Here is a 13,761-nt window from a genome sequence, read left to right as displayed (position 1 = left end):
AACTTGGCTACTAGGGCTAACAGACGGGGTGGCCATTGGAGCGAAACGGGGAGACGGCGAGTCCTCCGCAGAGGCTACCCCCAGTGGTACCTACGAGTATACCACTCTCCATCAGATGGCCTTCAATAGCAACCTAACAACATTTTAGACGTTGATCACTGATTTCAACCTGGTAGTTCAGCGATCTTCAACAGCTGTTCTTTAGTACATTATTCTAACAGTTCCTCTGATGGAACGCGAATGAACTTGTCTACATTAGACGCCATAGTCACAAGGAACTGCAACAAAATAATATTGCTCTTCCCCTCTGCTGAGCACACCAGACCACAACAAGAGAAGCGCCAATCACACTGGGCACCACAGGAGAGAGATTAGAGAGAAGGACATTCCCCAAATCCTACCGTAACTCAACCCTAGTCTTCGTGCGGATTCGCGGTGGGTAATTACGCACTGTAGCCCACTGGCATTGAAAAAAAAAAAAAAGCAAGCTGGCGGATTCCCCCCAAGCCACGGATGTGCCCCCGAGACAACTGCTCAGTCTACGGACACCACACAGAGATAAACAAAATAACCATGCCCAACATATTCCAAAGTGGATCACGTCGCTAAGCATAGCAGGGGAAAAGAACGGCTATAGCTCTGGGTAGCAAATGGCACTACCTAACCCAAATCTCCCACTGAGGTACACAGCTGATTGTACTCACCTCCTCGGACCGATGTCCCAACAGCAAGTAGAGCCTGCGCAGGGGCCTGGAAACTAACCAATTCTCTCCAACGCAGCACACAACCAACTATCCACCGCAGTGGCAAGTTCAAACAAAGAAAGGCAGCCAACACTGAGCCAAACCAGTCTAACTGGTAAACAACCAAACAGCGCAACTCAAAGCTGTAACAAAAGATGCAAACAAAAGCACCTACAGAGGTTATTTAACACTAACTCCACGTTGTCTTCCAAACCCAATCCTCACACCAGTTAGCCCAACGACACTAGTATTAAGCTTCCTGGCATACTTTACCAGGCAACACACCTGTTTGATGACGTCACCTGACAACCAAAATCACTGATACGTCTCTAAGGCACTTTACCGAACACTTATAACAGGGGTGTCAAACTCATTTTAGCTCAGGGGCCACATGGAGGAAAATCTATTCCCAAGTGGGCCGGACCGGAAAAATCATGGTATATATAACTTAAAAACAACAACTTCAGATTGTTTTCTTTGTTTTAATACGATCAACATACAACATAAAGCTGGAGCCTGAGGACAGTGTGTCCAAAATAGTACAAGCACAACATCACTATTAATCATAAAACACGTCAAGTTTATTTGAAAATTCTAAAGAAAAAGAACACACAAACACACAATGCCTCAGTGATTAACAGAACTGTTTCACAGATCACAGAACTATATCAGGGTGTCATTTCTCAGGCAGAAATGTAGATACAAATAATGAAATCCTGTTCCCCAAACAAGTGCAAGAACCACAGAGTCAAGAATAGGTTAAATATACAAATAAAATAAAATCAATTAAAAACAATAGCACATCAACATAAAAACATATAAACATAAAGCTGGAGCCTGAGGACAGTGTCCAAAAGCACAACATCACTATTAATCATAAAACACCTCAAGTTATTTGAAAGTTCTGAGGACAAAGAACACACAAACACACAATGCCTCAGTGATTCACAGAAGTATATCACAGATCACAGAACTATATCAGGGTGTCATTTCTCAGGCAGAAATGTAGATACAAATAATGAAATCCTGTTCCCCAAACAAGTGCAAGAACCACAGAGTCAAGAATAGGTTAAATATACAAATAAAATCAATTAAAAACAATAGCACATCAACATAAAAACATATAAACATAAATCTGAAAGCGTTGCTCAAACTCCCGTAACAGTCCCGTTATTTTATATTTGAACCGCTTCATGTCTGCCACATGTTGGGTCGCACACACATTTTTCAGACAGGGGAAGTGAGCTGCATCACCACCGGCAAGTTGCGTCTCCCACAATGACAGCTTCAACTTGAAAGAACGTATGCTGTCATAATACTGCGTGACAACTTTGTTGCGCCCTTGCAGCTGTTTGTTCAAGTGCTCTGTAACATCCACCATAAATGCAAGGTCCTGCATCCATTCTGCGGAATGAAATTCTAACACTGGTTTGCCCTTTTCTTCCATGAACTGTTCAATTTCTTCTCGTAAATCAAAGAAACGCCTCAGCACCTCGGCTTAACCGTCTTACCTCAGTGTGGTATGGCAGGCCATAGATGTGGTCTTTCTCTCTGAGAAGGCTGTCAAACTGACGGTGATTCAGGCTTCTGGATCAGATGAAATTAACAGTTTGGATGACCACCTTCACAAAGCCTCCTGGTGCAAAATACAGTGAAAAGTCAAAAAATCACGTCCTCCATTTGCAGATTGCACTTTCTCTCTGAACTTTGTCACAACGCCTGCTTTTTTCCCGATCATTGAGGGCGCACCATCTGTAGCCAGGCTGACAGCGCGGGACCAGTCCACTCCGACCCTGTCCAGCGCGCCGACGAGTGCGGTAAAAATATCAGCTGCTGTCGTTGTATCTGTCATCGGCACCAACTCCACGAACTCCTCGGTGACGGTCAATGTGTCATCAACTCCGCGGATGAAAATGGCCAGTTGTGCAACATCTGTAATGTCCGTGCTTTCATCAATTGCAACCGAAAACGCAATAAATGACTTTACTTTTTGCTTCAACTGGCTGTCCAAATCCACTGAAAGATCGGAAATCCTGTCTGCAACTGTGTTTCTTGTCAGGCTGATATTTGCAAAAGCCAGCCGCTTTTCAGGGCACACAATCTCCGCTTCCTTCATCATGCATGTTTTTACAAATTCACCCTCACTAAATGGTTTTGAAGCCACTGCGATTTCATTAGCAATGAGGTAGCTAGCTTTCACTGCAGCGTTACTGATGTCTCGGCTGTGAGTAAACACAGACTGCTGTTTCTTCAGACCCGCCAACAGTTCATTCACCTTCTCTCATCTCCGCTGTCCTTGAAAGTTGTCATATTTGTCGGCATGAAGACTCACATAGTGGCGACGAAGGTTATATTCTTTCAGCACTGCAACATGCTCTGAACACACCAAACATACAGCTTTCCCATTCAATTCCGTGAATAAATAGGATGACCATTTTTCTTGGAACACTCTGCACTCTGCGTCCACTTTTCTCTTTTTTGACAGAGACATCTTGGGGCAATGAGGGTGCCAAAGCACATAATGTTAAAAGTAGAAGCCGTAATAAATATCGCGGGCAAAACAAAGTAGCTCATTGGCTGCACGTGCTTGACCTACTTGCTCTGCCCCGGTATAAACAGTTTGCTTGCTTAACACAATTGCTATTGCGCCATCCAGTGGACGCAATTGGAACAGCCGTTTATTTTATTGAAAAATTGCAGCGCATTTTTTTACTTTACAAAAAAAATAAAAAAAATTTTTTTTTTTAAATCATCTCGCGGGCCGGATTAAACCCGTTTGCGGGCCTGATCCGGCCCGCGGGCTGTACGTTTGACACCCCTGACTTATAAGAATAGGAAGTTAATACCAACCAAAGCGCATCCCAATTAGCTTATATCGCTAGCTAGCTAGCTGACAGCAAAACAATTTACTTAATTGTAATTTGTCCAGCTGGTCTAGTCTGCCGCCGCCAGTTGATCTTGGAGGTTCTGAAGAACGTCTCCAGCACCCCTCTATCAACAATAACAAATAATATGCCATTTAGCAGACGCTTTTATCCAAAGCGACTTACAGTCATGCGTGCATACATTTTTTTTTTTGTGTATGGGTGGTCCCGGGGATCGAACCCACTACCTTGGCGTTACAAGCGCCGTGCTCTACCAGCTGAGCTACATAGGACCTATCCATATGTTTGTCGGAACTTCGATGGCCTGTCACATACACACACCATTTATGGGGTCTGCATGGACCCTCTCCAGTAAGAACTGTCCGTGATCTAATGTGTTGCAGCGCAGACATTCCTCTTCTGTCTGCGTGGCTGGACAGCACCCACATAGGCACCTCCAGTAGGAGTCTGACCATCGCTGCTTGCTGGGCTCACAATTCTTGTTCTCGCTGTCTCAACTCCTCTTCAGTGTTTTTTTCCGGCTCAAATTAATAGGGTTGTATGCCCCTATCTAAAAGAACATCAAAAAACTGTTTTGCCATCCAGCTCTTCTTGGAAAGAGGAATCCCCAGAAGTGTAACAGTGTTGCTTCCGTCCCTCTCCTCGCCCCAACCTGGGCTTGAACCAGGGACCCTCTGCACACATCGACAACAGTCACCCTCGAAGCACCGTTACCCGTCGCTCCACAACTACTTCAAGGTCTCAGAGCGAGTGACGTCCCCGATTGAAACGCTACTAGCGCGCACCGCTAACTAGCTAGCCATTTCACACCGGTTACAGAAGCAGCCATTGTAATTATTTAGCAGTCTCGGATAGACAGCGTACGGTAACATAGCTCCCGTGAAACCTGTAGAAACGAGTACCTGCCCGCGTTTTGAAAATCCCGCCTTCGAGGGTGGGAACGCAATTGGACAAGGAAATAGGGCTTCCATCAGGCTGTAGTCTTTACAAAGCCAGGGAAAACGAGTCAACCTAGATATTCTATAATGTCGTGGCAAGTCCAATGTCTCTATTGAACAAGGACAACCATATACTCGCAGCTCGCGTGATCGTGCAATCGGCGAAAAAACAAAGGCTACAATAATTGCTACAAAACATGACTCCATTAATTTTTTTAGATCAGACAGCAGGCTCAATCAACCAATGACGTCATGGGTTGAACTCTCCCAGCACAAAAATTCAAAAAAAATACCTCTCATCACTCGTAACAATGTAGAGAGACTGGGAAAACACCCCACATAGTGTCTAGTAGTGAAGGTTACCTTTAAAATGTCTGTGTAGGGAAATGTATCAAGATCACCCATTTTGCACATGCCTTAAACGTACATTTTTTTTAAGCCTATAGCCTGTCGGGTTGATTGCAGACTTTTAGCCTACATTTCTGAAATTGTGGATTACTTAATCTCTCATTCTGATCCCATTTGAAACTGAGTGAATGAGACTGGTGCTGTAATATCTGATGAGGCAGAGATATTTACGAATCGGAGAGGGGACCCTTCACTGCGTGATCCCATTGGTCAATGTCACCGCAGTGTGCCTCCTGCAGGCAGGCGGACCGCTGCACCCCTCCCTCTCCAACACGCCTGCTGCTACTGGAATAACCGGGAAGCGCGCTCTACAACGGGAATCTCCTCCGCAACGTCATTCGCGACACCATTTCTCCGACCGTGGGATCTTGCGAAATTCACACTTACTCATTGTAGCTATGCTTTGATGGCCAGATATGTTTAGGAACAGTGCGAGGTTTGGTGCTGCTCCACTGTTCGAGGGGAGGAGCTAGTTGTTGATTCTGGACTACAAATACAACACGCTGGAGAGAGGTAAGGTGCCGTTTTACTCAATATAAATATAATAGTGATGTGCGTAATGTCAATGTCACTTGTTTCGACCCAGAAACCGTTATAATGTAGAACGGGATGAATGTAACGTTTTTTTTGTTTGTTTATTATGAATGAGGTGGAATACGTAGTAACCTTGCCACTCCCTGCAGTGCCGATGCGCTGGTCGGACCCCTTATTAATAATGGACAGGCCGTGTGATGATACGGTGTTTATAAAATGAGCCATTGAATGGTGCAATATTGTAGGCCTATCATTCGATGCACCTCAAAAGGGTTCCTCAATACGTTTTCACGTTTCTCCCCCAAAAGATGCCTCAAAACAACATAGTTGGGATATAATCTGACATTGAATAATATACGATGTTCTAGGCTACGAATGATTGTAGCCTATAAAAAGGACCACGACATTCTATTAGACAGGGAATCAGTGATTCATGTAGCGCCTGCTTGGAGAAGAGAATGCCGTGGCCCCGCGCCGGGGCATGGGACGTGTGTCGCGGCTCGCAGGCGGTCCTGAGGACATGTCACCAAAACCCGCATTGCTGATGTGTACTGTCCCGTGGATGAATATTTATGTGCACTATTTAATAGCTAGGGTGTCATGGTCTGCTCCCCAGGGCAGATACCAACGTTGTGTTAAACTGACCATCGGTTAGCCAGTGATTGCATAGCAACAGCTTTCAGTCGCCTATTCGGTTAACAAGTGTCACAGGTAGGCTACAAAGTAAGAATGCTATCTGAGCTGTTGCATGCTCCTTGCTCCCAAACTAAATGGAGAGCTATTTAATCAATCTATAACTCCCTATCCCTAAGCGTTGAGAATGGCAACAACAACAAACAAAAAAACACAATGCTATTTTACCGAGCTCAACAGTTTTGTCGTACCATTTTATAAAAAGGGGCAAACATATTTTGACCCAACTCTCTATCTATCCCTAAAGCCTTGATAAGATAGCAGAGTTGGCAGCATTTTAACAACAGGCTATGCCTTAACCGACCTCAACAGTTTTTTATTCGTGCCATTTAAAAAAAGGAGCAAACAGATTCTGGGCTGTTGGTCTTGTTACGTAATAACCCATCTGCCATTCTGTCACCTTACTGAGAGCATCATGGAAGCTAGTGCACAGGCTGCAGGTCCATAGGCGTACGATATAGCCACATGAAATGAAATGTCAATGGAGATGGAAATGATTCACTCAGCCAGGATAACAATATTGTTTATCAAAATGATTATAGTTATTGATTTTAGTTTAATACATGTTCTAGTATGTGAATAAGTTAGTGAGGTTGTAATGGCAAACCGTTTATCTCTAATACTAGCACTATGGCTCTGTCTGGTCGATAATGTACGTAGAAGGTCTACTGTATCATGTTTCTATCTGTACTCTGCAACATGTTTTCTTTATTACATAACTGCAGTGTACATAACATCTTCTCTGGGGTGATATCACTGCACACTTCATAAAGTCTCATGGTCTCATGCCTTTTCTGCTGGAGGTCAAATGTCACGCTCTAGTATCACACACAGCCATGTTCTAGGTGTGCAAGTAGGCCTGTAAACAAAACACCTCCATTTTATACAGTAGGCCTGTAAACAAAACACCTCCATTTTATACAGTAGGCCTGTAAACAAAAACACCTCCATTTTATACAGTAGACCTGTAAACAAAACACCTCCATTTTATACAGTAGGCCTGTAAACAAAAACACCTCCATTTTATACAGTAGGCCTGTAAACAAAAACATCTCCATTTTATACAGTAGGCCTGTAAACAAAAACACCTCCATTTTATACAGTAGGCCTGTAAACAAAACACCTCCATTTTATACAGTAGGCCTGTAAACAAAAACACCTCAATTTTATACAGTAGGCCTGTAAACAAAACACCTCCATTTTATACAGTAGGCCTTTAAACAAAAACACCTCAATTTTATACAGTAGGCCTGTAAACAAAACACCTCCATTTTATACAGTAGGCCTTTAAACAAAAACACCTCAATTTTATACAGTAGGCCTGTAAACAAAACACCTCCATTTTATACAGTAGACCTGTAAACAAAACACCTCCATTTTATACAGTAGACCTGTAAACAAAACACCTCAATTTTATACAGTAGGCCTGTAAACAAAACACCTCCATTTTATACAGTAGGCCTGTAAACAAAACACCTCCATTTTATACAGTAGGCCTGTAAACAAAACACCTCCATTTTATAAAGTAGGCCTGTAAACAAAAACACCTCAATTTTATACAGTAGGCCTGTAAACAAAACACCTCCATTTTATACAGTAGGCCTGTAAACAAAAACACCTCCATTTTATACAGTAGGCCTGTAAACAAAAACACCTCCATTTTATACAGTAGACCTGTAAACAAAACACCTCCATTTTATACAGTAGGCCTGTAAACAAAACACCTCCATTTTATACAGTAGGCCTGTAAACAAAACACCTCCATTTTATACAGTAGGCCTGTAAACAAAACACCTCCATTTTACATAGTAGGTCTGTAGAGGTAGGACAAACCTAACTTAGAATACAATAATGTGAGTTTTAAAAGCATTTTGACAGAGGGAGTTAATGGCCCTGCCTATGGCTTATTAAGATACAGTGGCTTGCGAAAGTATTCACCCCCTTGGCATTTTTCTTATTTTGTTGCCTTACAACCTGGAATTAAAATAGATTTTGGGGGGGTTTGTATCATTTGATTTACATAACATGCCTACAACTTTGAAGATCCAAATATTTTTGTGTGTGAAGCAAACAGGAAATAAGATTTTTAAAAACAGAACTTGAGCGTGCATAACTATTCACCCCCCCAAAGTCAATACTTTGTAGAGCCACCTTTTGCAGCAATTACAGCTGCAAGTCTCTTGGGGTATGTCTCTATAAGCTTGGCACATCTAGCCACTGGGATTTTTGCCCATTCTTCAAGGCAAAGCTGCTCCAGCTCCTTCAAGTTGAATGGGTTCCGCTGGTGTACAGCAATCTTTAAGTCATACCACAGATTCTCAATTGGATTGAGGTCTGGGCTTTGACTAGGCCATTCCAAGACATTTAAATGTTTCCCCTTAAACCGCTCGAGTGTTGCTTTAGCAGTATGCTTAGGGTCATTGTCCTGCTGGAAGGTGAACCTCCGTCCCAGTCTCAAATCTCTGGAAGACTGAAACAGGTTTCCCTCAAGAATTTCCCTGTATTTTGCGCAATCCATCATTCCTTCAATTCTGACCAGTTTCCCAGTCCCTGCCGATGAAAAACATCCCCACAGCATGATGCTGCCACCACCATGCTTCACTGTGGGGATGGTGTTCTCAGGATGATGAGAGGTGTTGGGTTTGCGCCAGACATAGCGTTTTCCTTGATGGCCAAAAAGCTCAATTTTAGTCTCATCTGACCAGAGTATCTTCTTCCATATGTTTGGGGAGTCTCCCACATGGCTTATGGCGAACACCAAACGTGTTTGCTTATTTTTTTCTTTAAGCAATGGCTTTTTTTCTGGCCACTCTTCCATAAAGCCCAGCTCTGTGGAGTGTCCGGCTTAAAGTGGTCCTATGGACAGATATTCCAATCTCCGCTGTGGAGCTTTGCAGCTCCTTCAGGGTTATCTTTGGTCTCTTTGTTGCCTCTCTGATTAATGCCCTCCTTGCCTGGTCCATGAGTTTTGGTGGGCGGCCCTCTCTTGGCAGGTTTGTTGTGGTGCCATATTCTTTCCATTTTTTAATAATGGATTTAAATGGTGCAATGTGGGATGTTCAAAGTTTCAGATATTTTTTTTATAACCCAACCCTGATCTGTACTTCTCCACAACTTTGTCCCTGACCTGTTTGGAGAGCTCCTTGGTCTTCAAAAAAAAAGGGGGATGAATACTTTTGCAAGGCACGGTAGGTCGAACATGACAGCCAATTACTTATGCTTATTATGACTGGTTTGTAAATAGTCCAGTGGAGTCGAGTGTGTGTGTGTGTGTGTGTGTGCGCGCGTGTGTGTGTGTGAGTGTACCTACGTAGTACTGTATAAGCTTTTACATTGCAGTCAGGCCCATTAGCTGCCGAAGCCATTAAGATGGGTTCCCATGTTGTGTTCTGTAATATCCCACATTCTTCACTTTTTTGCCGCACCATAACGAGATGATGGTGTCATGGCGATGGATGACTTTCCACTTCCTTACTTCTTCTAATCAGCACTGCTACCTGTGTCCCAAATGGCACCCTATTCCCTATGTAGTGCACTACTGTTGTACCTACATACACAGAAAAAATAATCTATCTAGAACCTAAAAGGGTTCTTCGGCTGGCCCCATAGGAGAACCCTTTGTAGAACCCTTTTGGTTCCAAGTAGAACCCTTTTGAGTTCCTTTCCACCGAGGGTTCTACATGGAACCCTAAAAAAAAAGTTATACCTGGAACCAAAAAGGGTTCCCCTATGGGGACAGCCGAAGAACCCTTTTAGAACCCTTTTTTCTAAGAATGTAGTGCACTACTTTTGACCAGGGCCCATAGGGAAACCCTTAGTGAATAGGGTGCCGTTTAGGATCCAGCCTGAGAGTAGTGATTTACTTTAGCAGTGGCCATGTCAAAAGGTAAGAAAACAGGACTCCAGCCAAAGACCTCGCTCCACTGATTACGTAATGGAGGCTGGAAGGAATGCTGCTGACTCTCTGGTTTTACTGCCAAGACAAAGCACGAGTCCCAAATGGCTCCCTATACAGCGCACTACTTTTGACCAGTGCCCTAATGCAGTATAAAGTGAATTAGGGTGCCATTTGGGAAGCATCCGAACGTTGTCGATCTCTCCATGTAAACAGATGAAGTTAAACGCTGCTGAGGGGTCTGGGGGATCCGTTCCTTATTGGCACATGGGGATATCCTCAATGTGAACAGAGATTAGCAGTGCCTGGATTTGAGATCAGTTTGTTAAGTTTACTGAAAGGTTATAGTTTATTATGGATTTAAATAGTTTAGTGATAGTTTACCGTATTAATTTGAGCTTATTTTGGAGAGAAGACAGAGAGAGAGTGTCACCAGAGAGGAAGGACTGACTAACCAGGTAAGTGTGATAGGTATGCCCACTAACGTCCTCTCTTCCTACGACACCAGGTTCTTTACGAATCCCCCAGGACACACACCCACCACACAACGGTTTCCAAAAATCATACACAATTTTATCACACCACAATTCATGAAAAAGGAATAGATCCCACATATTACCACAAATGATAGGACAGGGCGATGTTCTACAGAGAGCAGGACCCAGTTGGAGCGAGCTGAGTGGAATACCACCCCACTACTGGCTAGCATGCAACCACCACCCCACTACTGGCTAGCATGCAACCACCACCCCACTACTGGCTAGCATGCAACCACCACCCCACTACTGGCTAGCATGCAACCACCACCCCACTACTGGCTAGCATGCAACCACCACCCCACTACTGGCTAGCATGCAACCACCACCCCACTACTGGCTAGCATGCAACCACCACCCCACTACTGGCTAGCATGCAACCACCACCCCACTACTGGCTAGCATGCAACCACCACCCCACTACTGGCTAGCATGCAACCACCACCCCACTACTGGCTAGCATGCAACCACCACCCCACTACTGGCTAGCATGCAACCACCACCCCACTACTGGCTAGCATGCAACCACCACCCCACTACTGGCTAGCATGCAACCACCACCCCACTACTGGCTAGCATGCAACCACCATTCAGCTGAGTGGAATACCACCCCACTACTGGCTAGCATGCAACCACCACCCCACTACTGGCTAGCATGCAACCACCACCCCACTACTGGCTAGTGGCTAGCATGCAACCACCACCCCACTACTGGCTAGCATGCAACCACCACCCCACTACTGGCTAGCATGCAACCACCACCCCACTACTGGCTAGCATGCAACCACCACCCCACTACTGGCTAGCATGCAACCACCACCCCACTACTGGCTAGCATGCAACCACCACCCCACTACTGGCTAGCATGCAACCACCACCCCACTACTGGCTAGCATGCAACCACCACCCCACTACTGGCTAGCATGCAACCACCACCCCACTACTGGCTAGCATGCAACCACCACCCCACTACTGGCTAGCATGCAACCACCATTCAGCTGAGTGGAATACCACCCCACTACTGGCTAGCATGCAACCATCGTTCACAGCAAAACACTTATTTTTTGTCAAGAAGAATAGTACACAAAAAACAGCCCCGAACGGCTGTTAGATTACTCAATGTAAGACTGGAAAACGAACAGTGTAGAAGTTCAGAGTTTATGAACAGAATACAATAGACCTCATTAACTGGGATGACATTCCCTCTCATGGGAGACCAAAAAGAGCTGGTTGAAAGCCATGCCTGCAATATTCTGACAGGTTGGCACTACTACAGTATGCTGCCAATCAGCCTGACGGCTATAACACGCCATTCATTAGAGTTGATGTCTGCACCCCCTGTGTAAATCTAATTAGCATAATACAAATCTGTCAGTTTAAGATATCTGTAACTCTTCCGCATCAGGCGGTGAAAGGTGGCAGAGCTGGAGCGGCGTTTGTCAGACCATGAGACGTCCCGAAAATCGGTCTTCTCACAAAATCGTCTGTAGCGATCTGCCAACTTCTGTCTTTAGCGTCCGAACAGTTTGGGCTACACACTTAAATGACCCCTCTGTAAAGACCCTCACGAACACATACATGCCAGTTGTTTTTCTCTAGGACGCCGACAGGCCTCACAAGACTCATCTGAAGGTCCCCCGGTACCAGATGAAAACATGAATGGAAGTATACACTGTATGTGTGTGAGTGAGTGACTGAGTGAGTTCAGGACTAGTAAGCAGTAAATAGTAAATAGTAAGCAGTAAGTAGTAAGTAGTAAGTAGTAAATAGTAAGCAGTAAATAGTAAGTAGTAAGCAGTAAGCAGTAAGTAGTAAGTAGTAAATAGTAAGTAGTAAATAGTAAGCAGTAAGTAGTATGCAGTAAGCAGTAAATAGTAAGCAGTAAGTAGTATGCAGTAAGCAGTAAATAGTAAGCAGTAAGCAGTATGCAGTAAGTAGTAAATAGTAAGTAGTAAATAGTAAGCAGTAAGTAGTATGCAGTAAGCAGTAAATAGTATGCAGTAAGCAGTAAGTAGTAAATAGTAAGTAGTAAATAGTAAGCAGTAAGTAGTATGCAGTAAGCAGTAAATAGTATGCAGTAAGCAGTAAGTAGTAAGCAGTAAGTAGTATGCAGTAAGCAGTAAATAGTAAGCAGTAAGTAGTATGCAGTAAGCAGTAAATAGTATGCAGTAAGCAGTATGCAGTAAGTAGTAAATAGTAAGTAGTAAATAGTAAGCAGTAAGTAGTATGCAGTAAGCAGTAAATAGTATGCAGTAAGCAGTAAATAGTCAGTAGTAAGTAGTAAATAGTAAGCAGTAAATAGCACCGGTGGAACAGGCTTGGACCGTGCCGGACTGGACACACACACCACTGGCTTGGTGCGGAGAGCAGGAACGGGCCAGACCGGGCTGGCGACGCGCACCACTGGCTTGGGGCGGGGAGCAGGAACGGGCCGGACCGGGCTGACGACGCGCACCACTGGCTTGGTGCGAGGGGCAGGAACAGGCCGGACCGGGCTGGCGACGCGCACCACTGGCTTGGGGCGGGGAGCAGGAACAGGCCGGACCGGGCTGGTGACGCGCACCACTTGCTTGGTGCGAGGGGCAGGGAACAGGCCGGACCGGGCTGGCGACGCGCACCACTGGCTTGGTGCGAGGGGCAGGAACAGGCCGGACCGGGCTGGCGACGCGCACCACTGGCTTGGTGCGAGGGGCAGGAACAGGCCGGACCGGGCTGGCGACGCGCACCACAGGCTTGGTGCGAGGGACAGGAACAGGCCGGACCGGGCTGGCGACGCGCACCACTGGCTTGGCGCGAGGGACAGGAACAGGCCGGACCGGGCTGGCGACACGCACCACTGGCTTGGCGCGAGGGACAGGAACAGGCCGGACCGGGCTGGCGACGCGCACCACTGGCTTGGTACGGGGAGAAGGAACAGGCCGGACTGTACTGGGAACACACACCACTGGCCTTGTGCGGGAAGCAGGAATGGGTCGGGCCATACTGGGAACACGCACCACTGTCTTAGTGCGGGGATCAGGACTGGGTTTCCTTATAAACCTCCGCTCCCTCTGCTGCCTAACCAGTTCCTCTCGCCGTGCCTCTACACTCTCCTTCTCCCTTATCACCTCCAGTAGCTCCTCCCTCTGA

At 45.4% G+C, this 13,761-nt stretch overlaps 1 protein-coding gene across 2 annotated transcripts in view; it reads right to left on the bottom strand.

Moving 5' to 3' along the window:
• LOC311106424 (zinc finger protein 513-like) overlaps positions 1-1,040 on the bottom strand; it is a 28,622-nt gene extending 27,582 nt beyond the window's left edge. The window contains exon 1 of one of the 2 annotated variants that reach the window (XM_084148757.1): positions 705-1,040. The gene's annotated coding sequence lies outside the window, so the exon portion shown is untranslated. The remainder of the gene's footprint in view (positions 1-704) is intronic. The other variant, XM_084148755.1, reaches the window with a different exon arrangement.
• Positions 1,041-13,761: the final 12,721 nt, after the last annotated feature.

This window comes from Coregonus lavaretus, assembly GCF_964263955.1.
Source record: "Coregonus lavaretus genome assembly, chromosome: 31".
In the NCBI taxonomy this organism is placed as follows: Eukaryota; Metazoa; Chordata; class Actinopteri; order Salmoniformes; family Salmonidae; genus Coregonus; species Coregonus lavaretus.
Note: the sequence above shows the minus strand (reverse complement) of the source record. Positions and strands in the feature narration are given on the sequence as shown.